This window comes from Uranotaenia lowii, chromosome 3 (assembly GCF_029784155.1).
Source record: "Uranotaenia lowii strain MFRU-FL chromosome 3, ASM2978415v1, whole genome shotgun sequence".
NCBI classification, from domain to species: domain Eukaryota; kingdom Metazoa; phylum Arthropoda; class Insecta; order Diptera; family Culicidae; genus Uranotaenia; species Uranotaenia lowii.
The window spans coordinates 329,599,748-329,620,088 of NC_073693.1; the positions used below are offsets into that span (position 1 = coordinate 329,599,748).

A 20,341-nucleotide genomic window follows, 5' to 3' on the forward strand; every position below is an offset into this window, starting at 1 on the left:
TGAACATAGTACTACATTAGATTTTTTAAATGAGTTCAGCTTTAGACATCTGATATCACTTTGTAAAGTTTAAAAATTGTCAATAAACCAACTGTGAACACAAGAGAAAATGCAGAATCTGAAATCCAAATTAATGGTTGAATTTCAGATTCGCGTCAGTATTTTATTTTTAAAGTAAAGTTTTATTATAACATTTTGTCCAGATTCCTTTGGTTTTGAAAATATTTTGAAATACAAGAGAAATCCTAATAAGGAACCTTCCGTTGCCCGAATCTTCATTAAAAATGGATTTCATGCGGCATCAATACGATGTTGTATGATACGATTGATTTTGTGATCATCCCGAATACCCCCTACCCTTCCCCCTCCCCTATAGGACCGCGCATGATTCAGACTCTAGGGGGTTATCAATTCGATAATTAAAACTGATTTTTTACGAAACAATACTTTTATCTCATCCTCACTATCAGGTTTTTACTCTCCCAATGGATTTTACCCTATTAGATAATTTACCGGATTTCTAACATCGTAAATTCCCGGGAAACGACCAACACGCCACAATGGGTGATGATCACGAATCACAACAACAATCTTCCAAAGCAAAACTTGTTTCTCCCTGGCGCAGAGCGCGCTCTTTTTCGGACGAGTAAACAACAACTTAGCGCGAAAATCCAACCCGTTAACATGAGGGGGCTGCGTTGCCCTTTTTTCCTACAGTCTCACCCCACAGTCCCTTGTTTCTATCATCGCCATCATCATCATCGTTCAGTAGTACGTACTAACAGTAGCAGGTGGGTGTTTTGGTGTTTGGTTGGGTGGTGAGACGAGAACTTTACACTCTCTTTCGCTCTCCCGCAACAACCATCGAATTGTTTTTCAAAACAACTCGTCGTCCCCCCCCGTCCCACAATGTACTTAGGGATGGTGGAACGGAGTTTGGTTGAGTGTTTGAAAAATAAAAGAACAAATCGAATTGAATGGACCCCAACTCAATCCTCAGTTGGTACTCTGTAGCAGAGTGATAAGAAAAGAGAAGTAGTGGCTCCAGAGAGTATGTTTTTGAAAATTTGGGAGACCGACGAGTGATGATGATTTTACCGGGAGAATTTTCTGTTTTACCGAACAACTTCCGTTACTAGTGATGAGCGAGAGCAAATTTTGGGATTTTACCGAAGCTGAGAATTCTCTTTCTCTTTTGAAAAGATTTCAGCTGGGGACCATTCGACTTGATTGAAGGGAGGAGGGAGGGGGGAGGACTGTTGTTTGGGGCTGTTTGAGGGACCGAAATCTCTCAACAGCATCCATCCATCGCACGGCAGCAGCAAGCAGATCTCCGTTTTGGGGATCGATTTTCGTTACTGCTCTCGTTGTCGTCGTCGGAAAAATCGGGACCAGAACCATTTGGAAACTCTTCTCTTCCGTTCAGTCAGGTGTAGGCAGTGGTCCGAATTGGTTCCGAATTTTGCTGGGAGTTTCGTGCGAGTCCCTGGAAGTGTCCTGCTGGGTCTGTTGTGTGTGAGTGTCTATTTGGATTTCAAAAGGATAGAGCGAGAGAGGGCGATTGCATTTGTGGTAGGTTCCAGGATTCTGCTGGCTCCTACTAGTGGTGGGAGGGTCTTGCCTTGATTTTGCTAGGCTTTGGTGGTGCAGAAAACGGAAAAATCTGGAGGCTGTGAACGGTAATCCAGTGTCTTAGGTCTTTTCGGTGGTCAAGAAGGTTGAAATTCTTTCTAAAAGTTGAATTGTGATTCGGAAAAAGTAGCTAAAAGAGTGCAAAAATAGGTCCTGGAAGCCCTTGAGCGAGTGAAAAAACGCCTGGAAAAAACGTTGCTCCTCGTTGACCATTTTTGCTGCCTGGCTAACACCCATTTTCTGGGGAGGAATCCTAGAAAAGTGAATCAAGAAGGGAAAATCTATTTTTCGATCTAAAATTTTCCTATTTTCCAGAGTGTAGAATTTTCCGCAGCAGTCGGAAGTGAATCGAGTGCTTGAACAACGGTGCTAAAAGTTCAAGTTTTCACAAGTGCAAAATCGAAAATCGAATCAAAGAAAATTGGATGCTGTGTAAAAATCCAACAGTGAGATGCGGATTTTCAAGGTGTGAAAAGTAGCTAGAAGTTTTGCAAAGTGCGCGTGAAGTGAGGGTTTGAAAATTTTTCCTAGATATAAACTTCCAAGCCTAGATGTTGCAACGACAGATGTTAAGGTGAAAATTCAGCAGCGACTGGCTTGAGATCTGTTGAGGGAAAATCCCCCACACCCTCAGCTCCGTCAAGAAAAGGGTGAAATCAATCGAGTGAAAAAATAGAAATCAAGAAAGCTCATCCTATCCCGAGAGTGTGTGGAGGAATATCGATAGATAGTGAAGAAGAGGTCCTTCTGACGAAACGGAACACCATTTTTTTTCCTACCAGCGCGAGCGAGAAGGAAAATCGGGAAAAATTACCTCCAGGTAAGATTTATCTCTATCTCCTCCGTATGACGGTCGCCATTTAACTTTGTAGATGAGCAAGTGATGAGTAAAGGTAGAAAATAACAATTGTCATCGTCATTTCACCTTTTTGGGGAGATTCATTTTTTCGACCCAAAAGGTTCAGTGCGTCCCTGGGGTCGTTTTCTATTTCCATTTCACCTTCGAATTCTCCCTTTTTCGAAAAATGAGGAAAACAACTAACAGAAGACGCAAAGGTGAATACGGAAAAAGGGGGTGTGGGAGTAATTGTTGTTTGGCAACCGGAGAGTCGTGATTGTGATAATGTGTCCTTGGGATTTTCGGTTTCAAATAAATGGAGGCAAATGTGTACCTTCAACTCAACGATGGAGGAGAGAAGTGTTCAAGTACATAGATGCTGCTTCTGGTGATATAACTGATATCTACCGATGGATTTCTCTTTAATAGGACTGTGGAAATGTCAACGGGAATGTTGCAACAATGAAATGGCTACCTTTGACATTTTGGGGTTGCAGTTTTTCATCAGTCAGTTAGCTGAAAATGCTAAACCATACATAACAAATGCTAGAGTTTTCAGTAAAGTTTCAGGAATCTGTTCAAATTGAAGCTTCTTTGAAATTTTCACCTCAATCGTCTCGTATTTTGTGATAAATTTTCGCATCCCTGATCAATAAATAACCTTTCTAAAAAGAACGAGCCTGCATTCAGTTTGAAGGATTCTACTTTTACTACTTTTTGAAATACTGCCTAATGAAATTGGGAAAGGTGGAAAACGTTTCAAAAAATCATTCAAAATTTGAATTCACTGTTCCAAATGTTCCAAATTCTAAATCTAAACTAAGTTTCTAAATTTAGTGGGTAAATTTAGATACTTAGGTTAGATTGTAACAACACCATTGAGAAAATAATTTTAAAAAATCGAATAAAGAAGTGATGAGGAGGTTTAATGCCTTTGAGAGAAGTGGCTTGAAGAGTGCTACACTCCCAGGGGCTTTTCCCTACTTACACAAAAAAAAAATTCAAACAAAATGTTTTATTCGTATTGCAATATCTAAAGAATTCGAAAGCATTTATCAGGAATAATTTACTGCCTATATCATATTATTAGGGTCCCCAGCGAGTTTCAAATTCCTGAATATAATATTCTAGAATGTTCCTGGGTTTAAAATAAGGTTGCCAGATTGCCCAGTCTGGCTCGGCCCGGTTGCCCGGAATTTCATTGAAAAATGCTCGGATTTTGCTCGCTTTTTTAACTTTATTTGGCAAATAAAACAAAAAAAATTTATGTTGCAAATTTTTTTTATTTAGCCACCAAAACAAAAAAAATTTGAGAAGATTTTGCAAAAACAATCATGAAAATTTTTTTTGAAGAATAAAATACAATTTCAAATTTGTTTTTGAATTTTGATGAAAAAAATATTTTTTTTCAATTCATCCATCTTAATTTTTGTGGAGTAATTTCTGGGATTTGACAAAATTTGCCCGAATATTGCCGGGATTTTTGGTCTCGATTTATAAATGAAATGCCCGGATTTTGCAAGGTTTTTTTTTATAGAAACTCGCTCAGATTAACCGGTCCGGATACGTGCTCAAAAAATTCTGGCAACCTTAGTTTAAAATATACAAATAAATATTTTATAGTTTTTTTTTCTACCAAAAACTACATTTTCACGAAAGCTGAACGTAAAAGTTTGAGAGGCCTGCTTATTTATTTGCCTGCATATTAAATTTAACTATTCAGCTGTAGCTTCTGAATTATGAGATTTCAAATATAATCATGTACGATGTATTTTGTACAGAATTACTGACCCTTTGAACAAAAAGTAGTTTTTAATTTTTAATAATACGAATTTAAATTTTCATTCCCGATGTTAAGTTCCGGAATAAGAATTCTGATATTCGTAAGGAATGTGCACTGAGGAGCAAAATACCAAATTCTCACATAACTTAACTCTTAAAACGGTAAGTTACCAAAACTTCACAACTTATTAAAATTTTAAATTTCGAAATTGAAATTTGGCTTAAAGCTTTACAATATCAAAAATCTATATATATATAAAATGAATTTCTGTCTGTCTGTCTGTCTGTCTGTCTGTCTGTCTGTCTTTCTGTTTGTTCCCTATAGACTCAAAAACTACTGAACCGATTTACGTGAAACTTGGCAGGTGGGGGTATTGGAGGGCGGGGAAGGTTCCTATAATGGTTTGGGACCCCTCCCTCTAACAGGAAGAGGGGGAGGGGCCTCCCAAACAAAAGACAATTTTTTGCATAACTCGAGAACCAATAAAGCAAACGGTATCAAATTTGGCATTGGGTGGTATTTGGGAACGGATAATATTTCAATGAATATTAAGTACCCCTCCCTCCTCTCAGTGGGGTGATAGGAAGGGGGGAGGGGGACTACCTTACAATTTTTCATATAACTCGAAAACTAATCAAGATATTGGAACCAAATTTGGGATGGGGAGGTATTTTGATGCAAAAATTATTTCAATGATTATTTTTGACCCCTCCCTCTTTGCAGTTGAAAGGGGGAGGGGCCTCTTTCATATTGTTTTACATAACTCAAAAACTAATAAAGCAAATGGAACCAAATTTGGCATGGAAAGATATTCGGATACGAAAAATATTTCTACGATTATTTGAGACCCCTCCCTCTTTCCAGTAGGGAGATATAAAGGGGGAGAGGGGCCCTCTTTTTAATTTTTTACATAACTTAAAAACTAATCAAGCAAATGGAACCAAATTTAGCATGGGTGGATATTTGGGAACGTGACATGTTCTAATAAATTGTTTGAGACCCCTTCCTTCTTCCAGCGGGTAGAAATGAAAGGGGGAGGGAAGTTTAATATAATTTTTATTGCATAACTCAAGAACTACAACAGCAAATGGAACCAAATTTGGCATGGAACGATATTTGGGTACGAGAAATACTTCTATGAATATTTGGTATCCCTTACACCTTCAAAGAGGTGGATGAAAATGGGGAGACCCCTCACCTTACAATTTTCAGTATAACTGGAGAGTTGATCGAGCAAATTGAACCATATCTACCATATTATGTGAGGGAATTTAGATACGAGAGATAAGCCACCTTTTTTCAGCGGAAAGATATAAAGAGGGATAGAGGGGTTTTCATACAATTTTTTGCATAACTCAAGAATTAATCGAGCAAATGAAACTATATTTGGCATCAAAAAGTGTTTGAGTACCCTTTCTTGCAGTAGGATGATAGAATTGGGAATATATGATATAGTTGGGAATATAGGAACCTACAGACAGATTAAAATTATCAGATCTTTGACACAAATTTATAGAGTAAGATTCAGAATATTTGTTTAAGTTATCTTTGTGTTGCAATCCGAAACTCCAGCTGCAGCTCATTTTGTAGTGGGTGCTTATAACAATAAATTTGAATAATTTTTGAAAATATCATTTGATCTTGAAAGGTGTGGCAAAGCACACCGGGTCAGCTAGTACACAATAAATAAGGAAATAGATTACAATCACAATTACAAAGAAAGTTTCAAATCAATGGTATTTTCGGTAAGTCATTGATAAAATTATCAAAATTATGTTCCTTATTCTGAATTGGAAATTTGCTTCAAAATAATTTCGCAGCAGTCTAATTTTCAAATCTGAAATAAATATTTCCGAAAATCATATTTATAAAATTCTGAATTCTTGAATGAACGCCAGATTAGTTTAAAAGTTAACCAAGATTAATTGTTTCGAAAATGATATTAATTGTTATTTATAAATATTCATCTTAATTTACATTTCTTTTCTTTGTTTTCAACTTAAGGATGAAACATTCCGCTTTAGTATTTTGAATTCTGAAAAGAAAAATCGCGACTGAAATGTGAATTTTCGATGAAATAGGGAAAAAATCCGATTTGAACTTAGGAAAATTTACACTACAAGTTGATTATTTAATTTAATTTGATAAAAAGATAAATATATTTAGTTTAATTTCAAGAGTGTCAGTGATCAAAGTAAGAGAAAAAACTTATTTTATTACAAAAAATCTTCCAGTTATCAGAATAAAAGGCCAAAAAAGTTCATTTTGAACTTCAGAATAATAGGTTTATATGTTTATAATATCATGTAACATTATATAATATTGAACATAATTATACTGACAAAAACATGTAGGGAAATGGATGATTGCATTAATGATCAAGAAAAAACTGGAAAAACAAGGAATTCGATTTTTTTGCTATGAGGCCAGAATAAATTTCATTCTTCCAATCCTTCTTTTGTCACTGGGAGTTGGATCATCGCTAGGGGGGATAAATAATAATGCAAAAACCTTATAAATTAGAATGAATTGCATGCAAGCTTGTATTTAATAAATTTCCATACTATATCATTGCACAAAACCCATAAATGAAGTAATTTTTTATCGAAAAAATCAATAATATCAAGCGTACAAAAGGTGAGAAAATTCCCATTCTCCACAATTTATTTTTTGCTTTGTAATCTTTCGGATATTTGATAAATTTTCCGAAATTTCCATGAAATACTTCAAACTTTATTTATCCCCCCCTTCAGGGTTTTTGGTAATTTCGAAGGGAGGAAGGGGGAGGGAGGTTTTGGTGACCAAAGAAGATATTGATATTTGTTCCGGACTTATTGAAAGCACAAAGCAAATAAAAATTTTGTTTACTTTGCGCATTAAAATTTAGTTTCAAAGCTGATACTTCGAATCATTTTTCGACCTTTTATAGATTTATTAAAAAATCTTGATCGTTTCAAAAACATGATTTTGTATAGTTTGACTTAAAAAATCGGTAAGCTTCATTGAAAATTGAAATTGTTCTATAAAATTCGGAATTAATTTGAAAATTAAAACAAAATTTAAAGATGAAATAGATATTTTTTTTTACATTTTAGAAACACGTTTTTTTTAAACACGTCTTACCATTATAAAAATTAATTTATAAAATTTTGTTGATAACTTAAGAGAACAGCATTTTTGTGCTCATGTTTTAATGATTGATTTGGTGGATTTCAGCGTCCTGAAATCGAATCTTTAATCAAAGTTGTACCAGTTTTTAGTGAAATCAACCATTGATAACTGATTAACTAACAAACCTACATTTAATAAAAAATCTTATATCTACTGATTTTGTTCATTATTTTTGCATTCAATTTATTTATTTATTTATTAAGTCAAACTTTGTAGACTACAATACTTAAAAGTAATGTAAGCTATTGTTTTTCTTTGTGTATGAAGTCATTTTTAAATGCCTTTTTTAATTGTGTTTTGTTCATTGTTACGTCTATAACTTCACTTTGTGAATTGTTTTTGTACATCATTTGATTAATAGGTTGATGTTTTGCATAGTCTTTGTCATAAAGTGTAATGTAGAATAAATGTTTATTTCTAAATGGACGGGAGGGTGCTTAAAAGTTGAGTTTTAAAAATAATTGAGGACTGTTTATTATTTGTGTAACAACATCATTTACCAATGCAAATTGGGAAAATTCTCTGCGTTTACTGAGAGGTTCTATATCAATAGGTTTACAACGCGATTCATACGATGGCAGAGGAAAAGTGGTCCTATTGATTTTACGTAGCGCATATAACAAAAATAGTTTTTGAACGGATTCGAGACGTTGCTCGTGAATATTTGAATAAGGATTCCATATGATGCTACAATACTCCAATATCGAACGAACATAGGATAGGAACATTTTTTAACATTCAATTGAAGTAAACTTTTGTTGCACTATTAAAAAAAACATTGATTTCATTTTGAAATGTTTGAACATCTTCGATGTTTTTATTTTCAGAAATAGTTTAATAACATCGGCGTATATTAGGTATTCAATCCTTTTTAGAATAAAGGAAATGTCATAAACGAACAGTATGAAAAGGAGAGGTCCTAAATGAGACCCCTGAGGCACACCAGAGGTCACAACTAAAGATTTGAATAATTCGTTTGGAAACGAACGATTTGTGTTCAATCGGATAAGTATGATTGTAACCAAGAGAGGAGATTTGGATGAAAGCCATTTTTTCAATTTGAAGGTTAAAAGGGGTATGTCAATGTTGATAATTTTTTTAATTTATTATTGATTCAAAGAGTTTGGGGATGCAAGACAAATAAGCTATTCCTCGATGATTTCGTACATCTGATTTTTTCCGGGCTTGAGAATTGAAATTAAAAAAAGATTTTTGTCCAAAATTTGGTTACTTTTCTATGATTATGACGACATATTAAAAAGAATCAGAAGAGGTTCGGTCAATTCGGTCGCCAAGTTTGTAAGGAAACATGGGGGAAGTCCATCAGGCCCTGCTCCTTTAGAAGCATCTAGTTTTTTAAGTCCTTCGAAAACTTTATGGTAATCAATTTCATTGACTTAAATGTCACACACTAAATCAGGAATGACTGATTACTATCTCGGTCAAACTCAGTAAAAGAAGTTCACACTTCTTGGAAAAAAATTGCAAATAAGTTGAAAATTTCCAATGCTTACGTCAAGTGCAACTGTGTAGGAAAGTTTGAATATTTCATCTACGTTCTAGTATAGCCAAAGAACGCTTTTGAGTTTTTTTTTTAATTTCTTTTTTAATTTTCTGATTGTATTTTTAAAAAGAACTTTTAATACATGAATTGAGCTGGTTGCATAAATTTATATAATTTTGATGATTTGTAACACTTCTATCACTTCTGTAGACTTTATGAGCTGCTTGCTTCCTATTTTGTAAGTTTTTAAAATCTTTTTTTATACCAGACAGGTTGTTTAGAGCTGTAGGACCGTCTTTTAAATTTTGAAGGTATATAACTGTTAATAAGATAAATCATTATGTTATAAAAGGTGTTTACTGTTGTATCAACCTTTCCTTCATTCTTCAGTACACTTGATCACTTTATATTAATGAGTTTTAGTTTCAAAAGTACGAATTCTGATAGTTTGGCATCTCCTCGTACCAGGCGCGAGGTTTGGATAAAGAGCGAGTATTTTTGAAATGCTTCATTTTTCCATAGTGGATCAACCGATTTGTCTACGCAAAAGTCTTCTGTGCAGTTAGTAAATGGTAGATCAAGATAATTATTGTTTATATTCTTAACATGATTCACTTGATTCAAGCCTAAAATAGAAGCTTTGCCGAATATTAATTGTAACGTTTCGTTCTCGCCTACGACTGGAAGTAGAATTGCTTCATTGTCATCGTGAAAAATAAAGTCAGCGCTTAAATGTGCAATTTAGGAATTTAGGCATTTAGGAATAATATTTTGATTATGGAATGTAATATGTATGATTTAAAAAATTCAAATTAAACAGTTTGTAAAATTTCTAAAGATATAATCATAAGTATTTTTGACATTACTTTTGAAAGTTAATAAAAATCTTGATTCAATTTGTTAAATTTGTTGAGACCTGCAAAACGGATAGATTTATGCGTTTAAAAATATCTTAAATTCAATTTGGTTGAAGACTTCTTCAAAAATTCGTTAAATTAGGGAAAGTAAACGGATAGAACCCTGCTATAACTTTTTTCGCAGTTTTTAGGAAAATTTATTGAAAATTTTTATTTGAAAATGTTATGTTTTTGTTTTAAAGTTTTGTCAAAAAAGTGCAGAATATTTTTTCTTAAATTTTGGCCTTGCTTTTACACTTGTTTTAAAACACCTTTTAAAAGCAACTAATTTCCCTTTTAATAAGGTGAAAATTTTACATTGAAAAAATCTCCATGGGAGGGAGGGAGGGCCGTTAAGCTCCCAACCCCCTCCCCCGTTCGGCAGCCTTGTTTTGATATGAACATTATGTTTTACGCTCTTACAGAGTTTCTTTAAGGATTTGAACTTTCATCCTTCGATGATATCGGTAAACTGTCGGTAAAACTGACGGTAAACAGATCAGTTTTCTGATAATATATTAACATTTTAACAAAAATGGGATGACCAGGGAAAAACTTTTGAAAAGTTTTTATGTTTCAACACATTGGAAAGAAAAAATAGTTGATCCTTTTAAAACTACTCAATGCAGCTTCAAACGGAGCAATAAATTCCAATGAAATTGTTAAAAATTGAATCAACAGATTTTATTCCAGTTTCTGTTTTCGTAATTTAAATTTTCATATTTTGCCTTGAAAAATAAATTTTCACCGTGCCAAAAAAAACTAAAAATCAAGATCAATTTCACGGTGGGGTCAGACTTCTCTTAAAAAAAATTATATTTCAAATAACCGCATGAAATCTTTGTATTTTTTGGTATTGATTAGTTTAATTTGTCAATCAACACTCTGCGAGAGATGTTATGGACTTAAATATACTTTCATCTTTCAGTATGAAAACACTTAAAATAATGCATTCAGGAATAAAAAAAACTTGTGTCAAAGATTTTATTAAAATTTTTTGATTCGTTTTAATAATGTTTTTAAAAAAAATACGTTTAAAACGTCAAATTATCGATCAAAAATAAAAACGTTAGTTTCATCGAGGAAAGTATATTTTAGTTTTCAATTTTATGATTGCACGATGCAATCATAAAATCGAAACTGAAAATTAAATCTTCAAATATTTAATATCTCGGAATCAAGAAATATAATATTAAGATTTTGATTGGTTCTTATGTTGAATTCTCTCAAAACACGATGTTTTTGAGAAAAATCATAATAATATAATCTCAATATTATATTTTTTGATTCCAAGATATTAAAGATTGAATATTTTTTCGAGATTTTTTTTTGTATAAAGTACTTAGTGATTCCATAATTGTCCGTCAGAGTGGCTATAAAAAAATACCACGTACCCCAGAATCAAATTCGTATGAAATTTTGACAATGTTTGTTATACCAAAACTCAACAAATCACCATTGTGGTTCTGAATAATGTGTATACGTAAAGAATTCTACAAGTGTGGTTAATTAAGTCACTTTATTGTGTTGTGAGCCTACTTGGTTGAATGATTCAACTGAATCAAAGCAATCGAAAGATTCCTTTTAATTCAACCACGGTAAATGACAAGTTCAGATACTCACTGATGAAGATAGTAAGTTGCTATCGAAATACCTGTATCTGAACTTTTCATTTCCCGTGGTTGAATTAAATGGAATCTTTCGATTGCTTTGATTCAGTCAATTAAGTTTCAACGTGATTTTGAACAAGTCCGTTGAACACCGTAAGATGATTCGGCTTAAAACTAAAAAATTCCAAAGCTTGGAAGGAAGGTAAATTTATTGCTATTAGTAGGTATCATATAGAAATGCTCTGATCTTTACTATCTCACGGCAATTTTTTTTTCCTTTTTAATTAGAAACTAACAAACCTATGTTCGGTTTGAAATTTCTTAAATTCATTTTAAATTTAAAGGCTTTTCAAAGCCATTATCCATCTTCAGGAAAAAAAAAACTAAATTGATGTATGAATCGATCAAAGTCCGTCAGCTTCGATAATTAAAAAATTGGACATCAAATCATGGATCTGTTATCATGTTGTCGAATCGCTTCCGACCATGAACGCACAGCGTGTCACAATCAAATGGTTCTGTAGGAGGTATTAATTTCTACCAAATAAAGGTCGAGGAAATACGTTAGGTTCCTATGGCAATTTTATCCACTCTGTGATGCCAAAAATGGAGGAAAATGACTGGCCCCAATCAAGATGAATAATTTCCCGAATTTTATTCGTTTCGCCAATCCTGACAAACTACGCCACAGCAGCAGACAGTTATCCTCGCCAAGGACTTTGCCTTGTTGTTATGTTTTTACGACTTGCTGTCACTTCCTCTTACCTCAACCAGAGACCTTTCCCCAGTTGACAAGCTACCAGACCACCCATCGAGATCTCGAATCGAGTCGAGTCGTGGCGCACGGAAGCTGCCTTCAATGAAATATAATTTTAATGGCTTCTTTCCTTCACTCACATACGAAAGGTCCTAAATTTCCTAACAGTCTCCTCTAAAGTTAGTTCCAACATCATAAAGAAAGAAGCGTTGTCGTGAGGAGTTTTTGTGTCACTCTCTTTGGCTCAATCTCTTTCGCTGTCTTATCCATCATCAATCTCACTGCATACCTACTGGTTTCTGGAGGACCTCCCGCTCAATGTGAGATTCCCACATGGAAGAAGAAAAACACATTTTCCCTCCTAATCATTCGCCATTCTCAGTGAAGACAGTTCTCGTTCTCATGTCCCGGCTCTGGAAGGAGCTGCGGTGTCGGGAGAAAGTACCAAGTTCGTCCTCCCCCAAACTGGACCGACTAGATTGGGCGGGTAGCAACCGCCCCATCATTGAGTGAGTCGAAATGGGTTTCTGTGGTTCGGTTGAAAAATTCACCATTTAAATTTTTCCTTTTCTCGGTGATTATTTTTTTCTGCTAGCTTATTATCTCCAGATGATAGCTGCAAACGCAATAAGCCGTCGTTATGTGCGATTTGCAGCAGAGCAAGTTAAAACATTTTCTTGGTTTATTTTGCCAAATAGTTTGCATACTGTCGTGATATGAAATATCGACTGTGTCGTGATTTTATTCAATATAGAGATTCCTTAAGACACGTATGTCGCTCAAAAGAATAGATAAATGACTGAATTTGTTTTGTTTGTGTTGCCAAAATAACAAACGTTGCCAAAGGCATTTATTTTATTCTTTTTATCTTCAGTGTTGCCGAATACAACTATTATTTTATTTTATTATATTTTTAATTAAATTTGATTTATATTCATCTTTCATCTCATCCTTGCACCTTCCTGTACATTTCAGAGTAAATAGATCCTAAAGGTACAAATATTAGATCTATATCAAATATCCTCATTGCCAATTTCAGTTATGAATATGGAAGCTCCAATTTCAAGTTGAATTAACTTCTTGGGAAATTTGAAAAGTTTTATTTTTCCTGACAAGAGGAGAACTCAATTTATCTTCATAACACTTTAAAAAGGATTAACTACAACATTTGAAGGAGAAACAAACAATTGAATGAAAGCGGGAAAAACTCGTTAAAAATATACGAAAATGCTCGAACTTCATACAAATTTAGAACTATTCCTAGTTAAGGTGCATTTACAGTTCTTTCGAACGTGAAAATGAAAAAACTTATATTCTTCAAAAACTCGACTATGCTGCATTTCATGGCTGCGAAACTAGGTGGAATAGATGCGGAATGGTTGAACGATTATTTTTGAACTGATTTCCTTGTTCAAAGCCCTTTAATATTAATTTTATTTCAATTCCCCCGATTTTCACTGCGGAATATTTTGTCCGCGTTCACTGACATTCCGCTCGAAGTGTAAACGCACTGAGCGAACGTGAAAACGGAAAACGAACAAGAGTGGTGAATATAAATTCCGCGTTCATTTTCACGTCCGAATGGCAATGTGCATTCTGAAAAAAATTTCACCGATGACGAAAAAATTTTTGCTTCATAAAAAATTAGTTTTTTAATTTGTAAGCACATTTGAAGGCAATAAAAGGCTTAAAATTCTACGAGTTTGAAATGAAACGCATACGATATTTTTTTTTAACTTTAAAACCCGCTTGGGCATCATTTAATTGCACCTGTTGGTAGAGTTTCTCGACGAATAAATGTACCTGTTGGAAGAGCTTCTCAACGAACAAATGTAAATGAAGATCATCGAATGGCCAGATTCCATTGAAATAAAAAAAAAAAATAGATTCCGCTTTGTTCAAATGTGTGTTTCATAAAAGGTATGGAAATAATTATAAAAATTTATGAAATCATTCAAAAATAATGTGTTTTAAGGAGAACTGAAAAGCAGAAAAATTAACAAACAAAAGAGTACTGATGCATTTTAATTAAATAAAAACCTTTTCAATTGTTTGAAATTTTTGTTTGTCAATTTTTAATCAAGAACAAAAAATGGCTATCTTGTAGAAGTTATATTCATAACGTCCTTTCAATAAGTTTTTCAAAAGAAACGAATCGTTAAAGCTCGTTACTCCTTGATCGATAAATACTATTTGGGAGTACTTTAAATTCATAAAATTTAATTTAAATTCATTGTATTCAAAGATAAGAACTTTGGGATTATTTGATCAAATCAATCGTTTTCAAAGCTGAATCTCTTTTGAAGAAAAACAATATGTTTTTTTGAGAAATTTGAATTTCAATTTGAGCATTGGTTCGACAAGTATCGATTAAAACATTGGTTGAATGATCTGTCATTTTCCAATCGAAACCAATTTCTACCCGCAGTTGAACAAACCTCTTACTAATTTTGAAGATTTGACCGATTTGACATTTCACTGCGGAATATTTTTTCACTGTGGTGAGTTCACGTTCACGTTCGAGTTCGAGTTCACAAGAACTGTAAACCGGGCTTTAGAGCACCCTTGAATTTTCAAAATTTACCACTCCGTGGGAGCGTTTCTCAAACAAATTGCAGTCAAATTTTCCAATAGGCACTTCAGAAGCGTAGAACTTCTTCTGGCAGTCTTACTTTCATATCTTTCTTTAAACATTGTTACTTTTATTTAATGTCAAAACTTAAAACTCTTAACCTCAATTTTTTCGCAGAAAAAATCAAAGAAGTTTAGTTATGATCACGAACCACTTTAGTTCTACGAATAATTTCATCGTTCAGGAAACAATTTTTACTTTTTTCTTCAAAAATTGCATAGCTTCATGGGCTTCATAGCTTAATTTCAGTATCTATTTTTTTCGGTTGCAACCACTTAACATATTTGTTGATTTAATGTCGCTTTTTTTATTCGAACCCTGCTTTAAGACGTGTTTTATATTTCTCTTTTTCAAGATCCATTTCTAGTTTTCTCATGTTAAGGGTTTCTTAGATGCAGCTTTTGACAACTGCTTGTCATACAGTTGCCATTAGTCTGGATTGCTCTGCTGCACATTTTGAATCATTCCGCGCAAAAAGTAAATTAAAATTAGTAGGTGTAGGCTTGGCTTTAATGACGATTGTAGTAAACTCCGTGTACATGCGGGTTTAAAGGGTTAATAAAATTCAATTTAAGACATTTTTTCATTAAGTTACAAATTGAAAACAGACATGTAGAACATAGAAAGGCAACTAATTTTTTTTTCGATTATTTTACCGTTGGCTGTGAAATATGGTTTAAATAAAAAATTAAAAACTTCGAAAAAAAGGGTATCAATTTGTTTTTCTTTCTTTCTTTTTTTTTTTCCTTTGAATAAATTTCGTAAAAATAATTAAAATACACTTTTAATAAGAAGTTCCGGTTTTGCCAGAAAGTATAATTAAGACAATTAAACTGGGTAGATAATTTCAATTAAAAAGTACATTTAAATTTTAGAATCACACAAGAAGATTAAAGATGTCCACAACACAAAAGTCTCAGCTCACATTTTACACTAACTCTTCGATTGCTTTCCTCCTTCCATTTTCATCTCTATCTAAGACGCATTCCACGATGACGTCACAAATTTGTTTGAGCAATGTTCCAGTAAAACGTGTATAAAAGATAATCGAAATAGCGTACCAATTTAATGGTATATCAATGGATTCAGAATTTAAAGCATTACATTTTGATATTAAAAGTTTATTTCTCGATTAAATAGTTAAGAAGTTGTTGCGCGTACGCCACAACTTGGCCATTTTAGATTTTCTGAAAATTTCACATTTCCTATTTATGATTGAAAGATATGTTTGAAATTGAAAAATTAATTTTAAAAGAGTGTTTTTTTTTAACTCTGAAAAATAAGAACTGCCGAAATGCTGAGTGGTTACCTGGAATGGGTCCTAACTAGAATTATTTGATCTTCAAGAAAAGATCGATCTCCAAAATTTATTCAGATGGGCGGTCGTTGGATCGATTCACATTAAAATCGAAGCTTGAGGATTGATCTCTAATAGATCGATCTTATCCATTTCCAACAAGAAAGAGAACATTGTGCTATAATAAGGATTAAAAAGCACACGAAGTTTCAAAGATGTGTTAAACTTCTATCTTTGGTTGAAATAAATGCAAATAAACGCATTAACTTGATACTCGATTTATTGAAAAAATCCAAACAATTACTCTGGTGTACTTTACATATATTTTGAGCCAATCGAATAAACCAACAAAAAAATTATCATTGTTGTTTATTTTTATCAAAAGTTGCCTATTAGGTTTTATTAAGTTCTAAATATTTTCAAGATCGAAGAAAAATCATGAATCTAAAATCAAAATGAAAATATTGTAACAAAATTTTGATCTAGAAGCGAGTATATGAATTTGAAAAAAAGAATAGAATTCTGATTTAAGTATCATATCTCAGATTTTAAATTCATCATCAGGCACCATTTAAAAAAAAAGTTGTGAAACTCAAAAATAAGTAATGTCATAAATTTATACGTGTGATATACCTAATTTAAAAAAAAAATCATATTTTGAATGTTGTTTCCGAGCTCGGCTGAATTTTAAGATTCATACCAATCGTCAATCCAAATCATTCACACAATGATAATTTAAATTGAAAGTTATTATCCAGTTTCAGATTTGACAAAAACAGTTTTATTATTGGAAAGAGAACAGCTATTTTAGTGCATATGTATTAATAACCGTTTCGAAAGATTTTTGCATCATGAGATATTCCGTCAGATTTTGTCAATCATCTCTAGTTTTGGTTCATTCACTCATTATTCTCATTATTCACTCATTTTATTTGCAGTGATCGAGAAAGTTGATCATTTTATCAAAACCTATATTTTCAATGCTTTTGTAACATTTGACAGTTTAAAAAAAATGCGCAAATTTTTTAATACTCTCAAATCAGTTAAAATCATAGCAATTTTTTTTGATTAATTCTAAAGCATCGAAGAAAAAGGAAAATTAAAAAAAAATTTGAACATTTTTTTTATTTTATTCATTTTATTTACCTTCTTTGTTGGAAAATTGTTACTATTCCAAACAAATGATTCAAATTTCAATTCATTCGCTGAAGATTTAACGAAGTTCTAAAATAAAGATTAGAATTAAATTTAGATTTAGAAATGAGATTCTTGAACTACAATTCACAATGAAAAAAGGAATTTTAAAAATGATTGAAAACAACATGATATTTTCGAATCATCATTTTGAAAAATATATATCAGGATAAATATGTTTATTAAAATCAGTTTTAAGTTAAGATTTTTGAACTTTCATTGATATGAAGAAGCTCATGAAAATTGAATGCATAATTGAAAAGTTTTTTAAAAATTTCTTCTTTTCAACAACAGGTGAATCATTTTCATTTGTAAAATGATATTTATAACAAAAGATTTTTCAATGAGCTCATAAAGTCTTTCTGGTTATACAAAATACGAAAATAAGCTTTTATCTATATTCTCTCACACGGAAAATTATAGATTCGCAGATTGAAATTGTATTAAAGAAAACCGAGAAAAAAAAATAGAAATAGGTTGAAGAAGTTTAAATTAATTCTCCAAAATTGAAATTTTTCATAACATCTAAATATAAGTTCTATGAGATCATATTGAAAGAAAGGGGCTACACACTCCTCAGCCCCCCCCTCCAAATATTACTCTTTCAAAATGCACGTTTTTTCACAAAATATTTTTTTTGGTCAATTTTTGAAAATTTGTAAAATTTCCTCTGACTTTGATTTTTGACTTTGATTTAAAAATCGATTTAGTTTCTGTTTAGAATTTGACGCTTTAGGGTCAGTCTCTATTTCGACGATTTTTACGAGTTCTCTTGATCATAGAGACCTTTATAATATTTAAAAATGCAAGTTTATCAATTGCTAGGCAGTTCGGAACAAACTAAAATGATTTTAAATTAATCCTGAAACTCTACTAAATTGCACACCACACTTTCGGTGGCTCAAAAGTACTTAATTTGTAACTTTTGGTCCAGTGAACTCCGAGATATAGAATCTCGGTGTTTCTTGGTTTAGATTTCTTCGCGGTCCAAAAAATACAACATCGCGGTCTTTAATGTGTTAAGGCTTAACAGCAATTAAAATCGAAAGACGGACAATGATGCAACATAAATTAAGGGGCTAAATTTTTTAACATTACTTCTAAAATTTGAACCACAAAAACAAATGAAATTTTGCTTTCATTCAATAACTCTAGGCCCTCGCACAATTTCGCTTTTATGTTTTCCTTCAAACTCTATCATTTGATAGGGTCTCTAGGCTTTTGTCCTAGACTGGCTCACTCTTGGAAAATGTTTCTATTTTTTAAATTCTGAAAATTTATCTCAAACTACTACAAAAACTACTCCAAAACTATACATTTCCTAAGGAAAAAGTTAAACTTTCACACAATTCAACCTGTTTGCTTCTAAACGCTTGGATTTCATCAGGAAGAGTGTTTGTTTGTGAGCCTTCGAAAAAAATGATATTTTAAGATTTTGAAAGGTTTTTTAATCGTTGAAAAAAGTTCTGAGATAGAGTTTCTAGGAACCAAACAAAATCGGAAAATTCTAAACTTTATTTTGGTTCCAAATAAACTAAAAAAGTTATATCGACAAGAAATTGGTCCAAAAATCGACTTACTCTTTTTTTTTGGAAAACTGGTGGTTTTAAATGGAATGTTCCAGAGTTGTCTTTTAAAATTGATCACAAATCGCTCCAAACGCCATCACAACCATATATTGATATTTGTAAAGCAACCTAGACTGAATTTTATACAAATAATAGAAAATAACAACAAAATATAAAATACATACAAAAAAAACACTTAAAATTGGCAGAAATCGATTTTTTATTATTGTTTTTTTTTTCGATTCAAGATATTTTTTAGTTTTGTCGATATTGTCATTTTTGTCATTTTTGTCATTTTTGTCATTTTTGTCATTTTTGTCATTTTTGTCATTTTTGTCATTTTTGTCATTTTTGTCATTTTTGTCATTTTTGTCATTTTTGTCATTTTTGTCATTTTTGTCATTTTTGTCATTTTTGTCATTTTTGTCATTTTTGTCATTTTTGTCATTTTTGTCATTTTTGTCATTTTTGTCATTTTTGTCATTTTTGTCATTTTTGTCATTTTTGTCATTTTTGTCATTTTTGTCATTTTTGTCATTTTTGTCATTTTTGTCATTTTTGTTTTTCACGATGATTTTTTACTTAGCTTATATTTTAGGCTAATAATAAAAGTGTTTCTGTTCTGTTTTTCGTTCTTTTTTTTAACTCGTTAAAAGGTGATTTGCATAAACGCGATGTAGTAAGTATACTTATTTTGTTTCCAAAAGAAAACCAATCGAATGCAGTCAATCAACAGAATTGTATTTATCCACTGTAGAGCCAATTCAACAAATTACTTCTTGTTTCAATCTTCAGTTCCAAAGCGTTATATGAGAAACAGCACCTGTTCCTTGCAAAAGAGTAAGAGCAAATGTATTGACATCATTCTAAGATGCTTGATTGCTTTTGATATCTTCACGGCATGTTTGTGTGTTTGATAAACCTTTCACGCAAAATTTACACCGGCAAAACAAAACATAAACAAATCGAAACTCGGAACATAAACAAAAATCTCGGGTTGGGGAAACTTCAACAGGTGTTCGTTTTTTCAACTGACCACAAACAGATAAATACAGTGGATACAGCTGCAGTTTTGTACCCGATTGCCACCAGCAGTTGATCAAACCGGTAGATTTTTGAGGCATTTTTAAGAATGATCAACCTTCACCGGCTTCAACATGTGGCTCCGCTAGGAAAAACAAGATTGTGTTGAGATCATTATTCTTTTTTCGAAGTAGATGGATTATATTTTTCATATTTATCTATAACGGTGTTTTCAATTGATTTATTTTTTAAGAGCTTCGAGTATTAAAAAAAACTTTATTGCAAGATCGCTTTTGCGAAAAAATTTTTTTTGTCGTTTCTGGTAAATACATATGAGTATGGAAATTAGATAGAAATGTCACGACTGCATGGAATGGCTCAACCAACTTATGGCACAAAATAACTATTCGGAGAATTTTATTCAGCCTTCGACATA

General features: G+C 32.4%; 1 protein-coding gene across 4 annotated transcripts in view; it reads left to right on the forward strand.

The window, feature by feature from the left end:
• The first annotated feature begins 1,370 nt into the window (after positions 1-1,370).
• LOC129755577 (glutamate-gated chloride channel) overlaps positions 1,371-20,341 on the forward strand; it is a 339,466-nt gene continuing 320,495 nt past the window's right edge. For all 4 annotated transcript variants that reach the window (XM_055752139.1, XM_055752141.1, XM_055752138.1 and 1 more), the window contains exons 1-2: positions 1,371-1,515; positions 1,948-2,452. The gene's annotated coding sequence lies outside the window, so the exon portion shown is untranslated. The remainder of the gene's footprint in view (positions 1,516-1,947; positions 2,453-20,341) is intronic.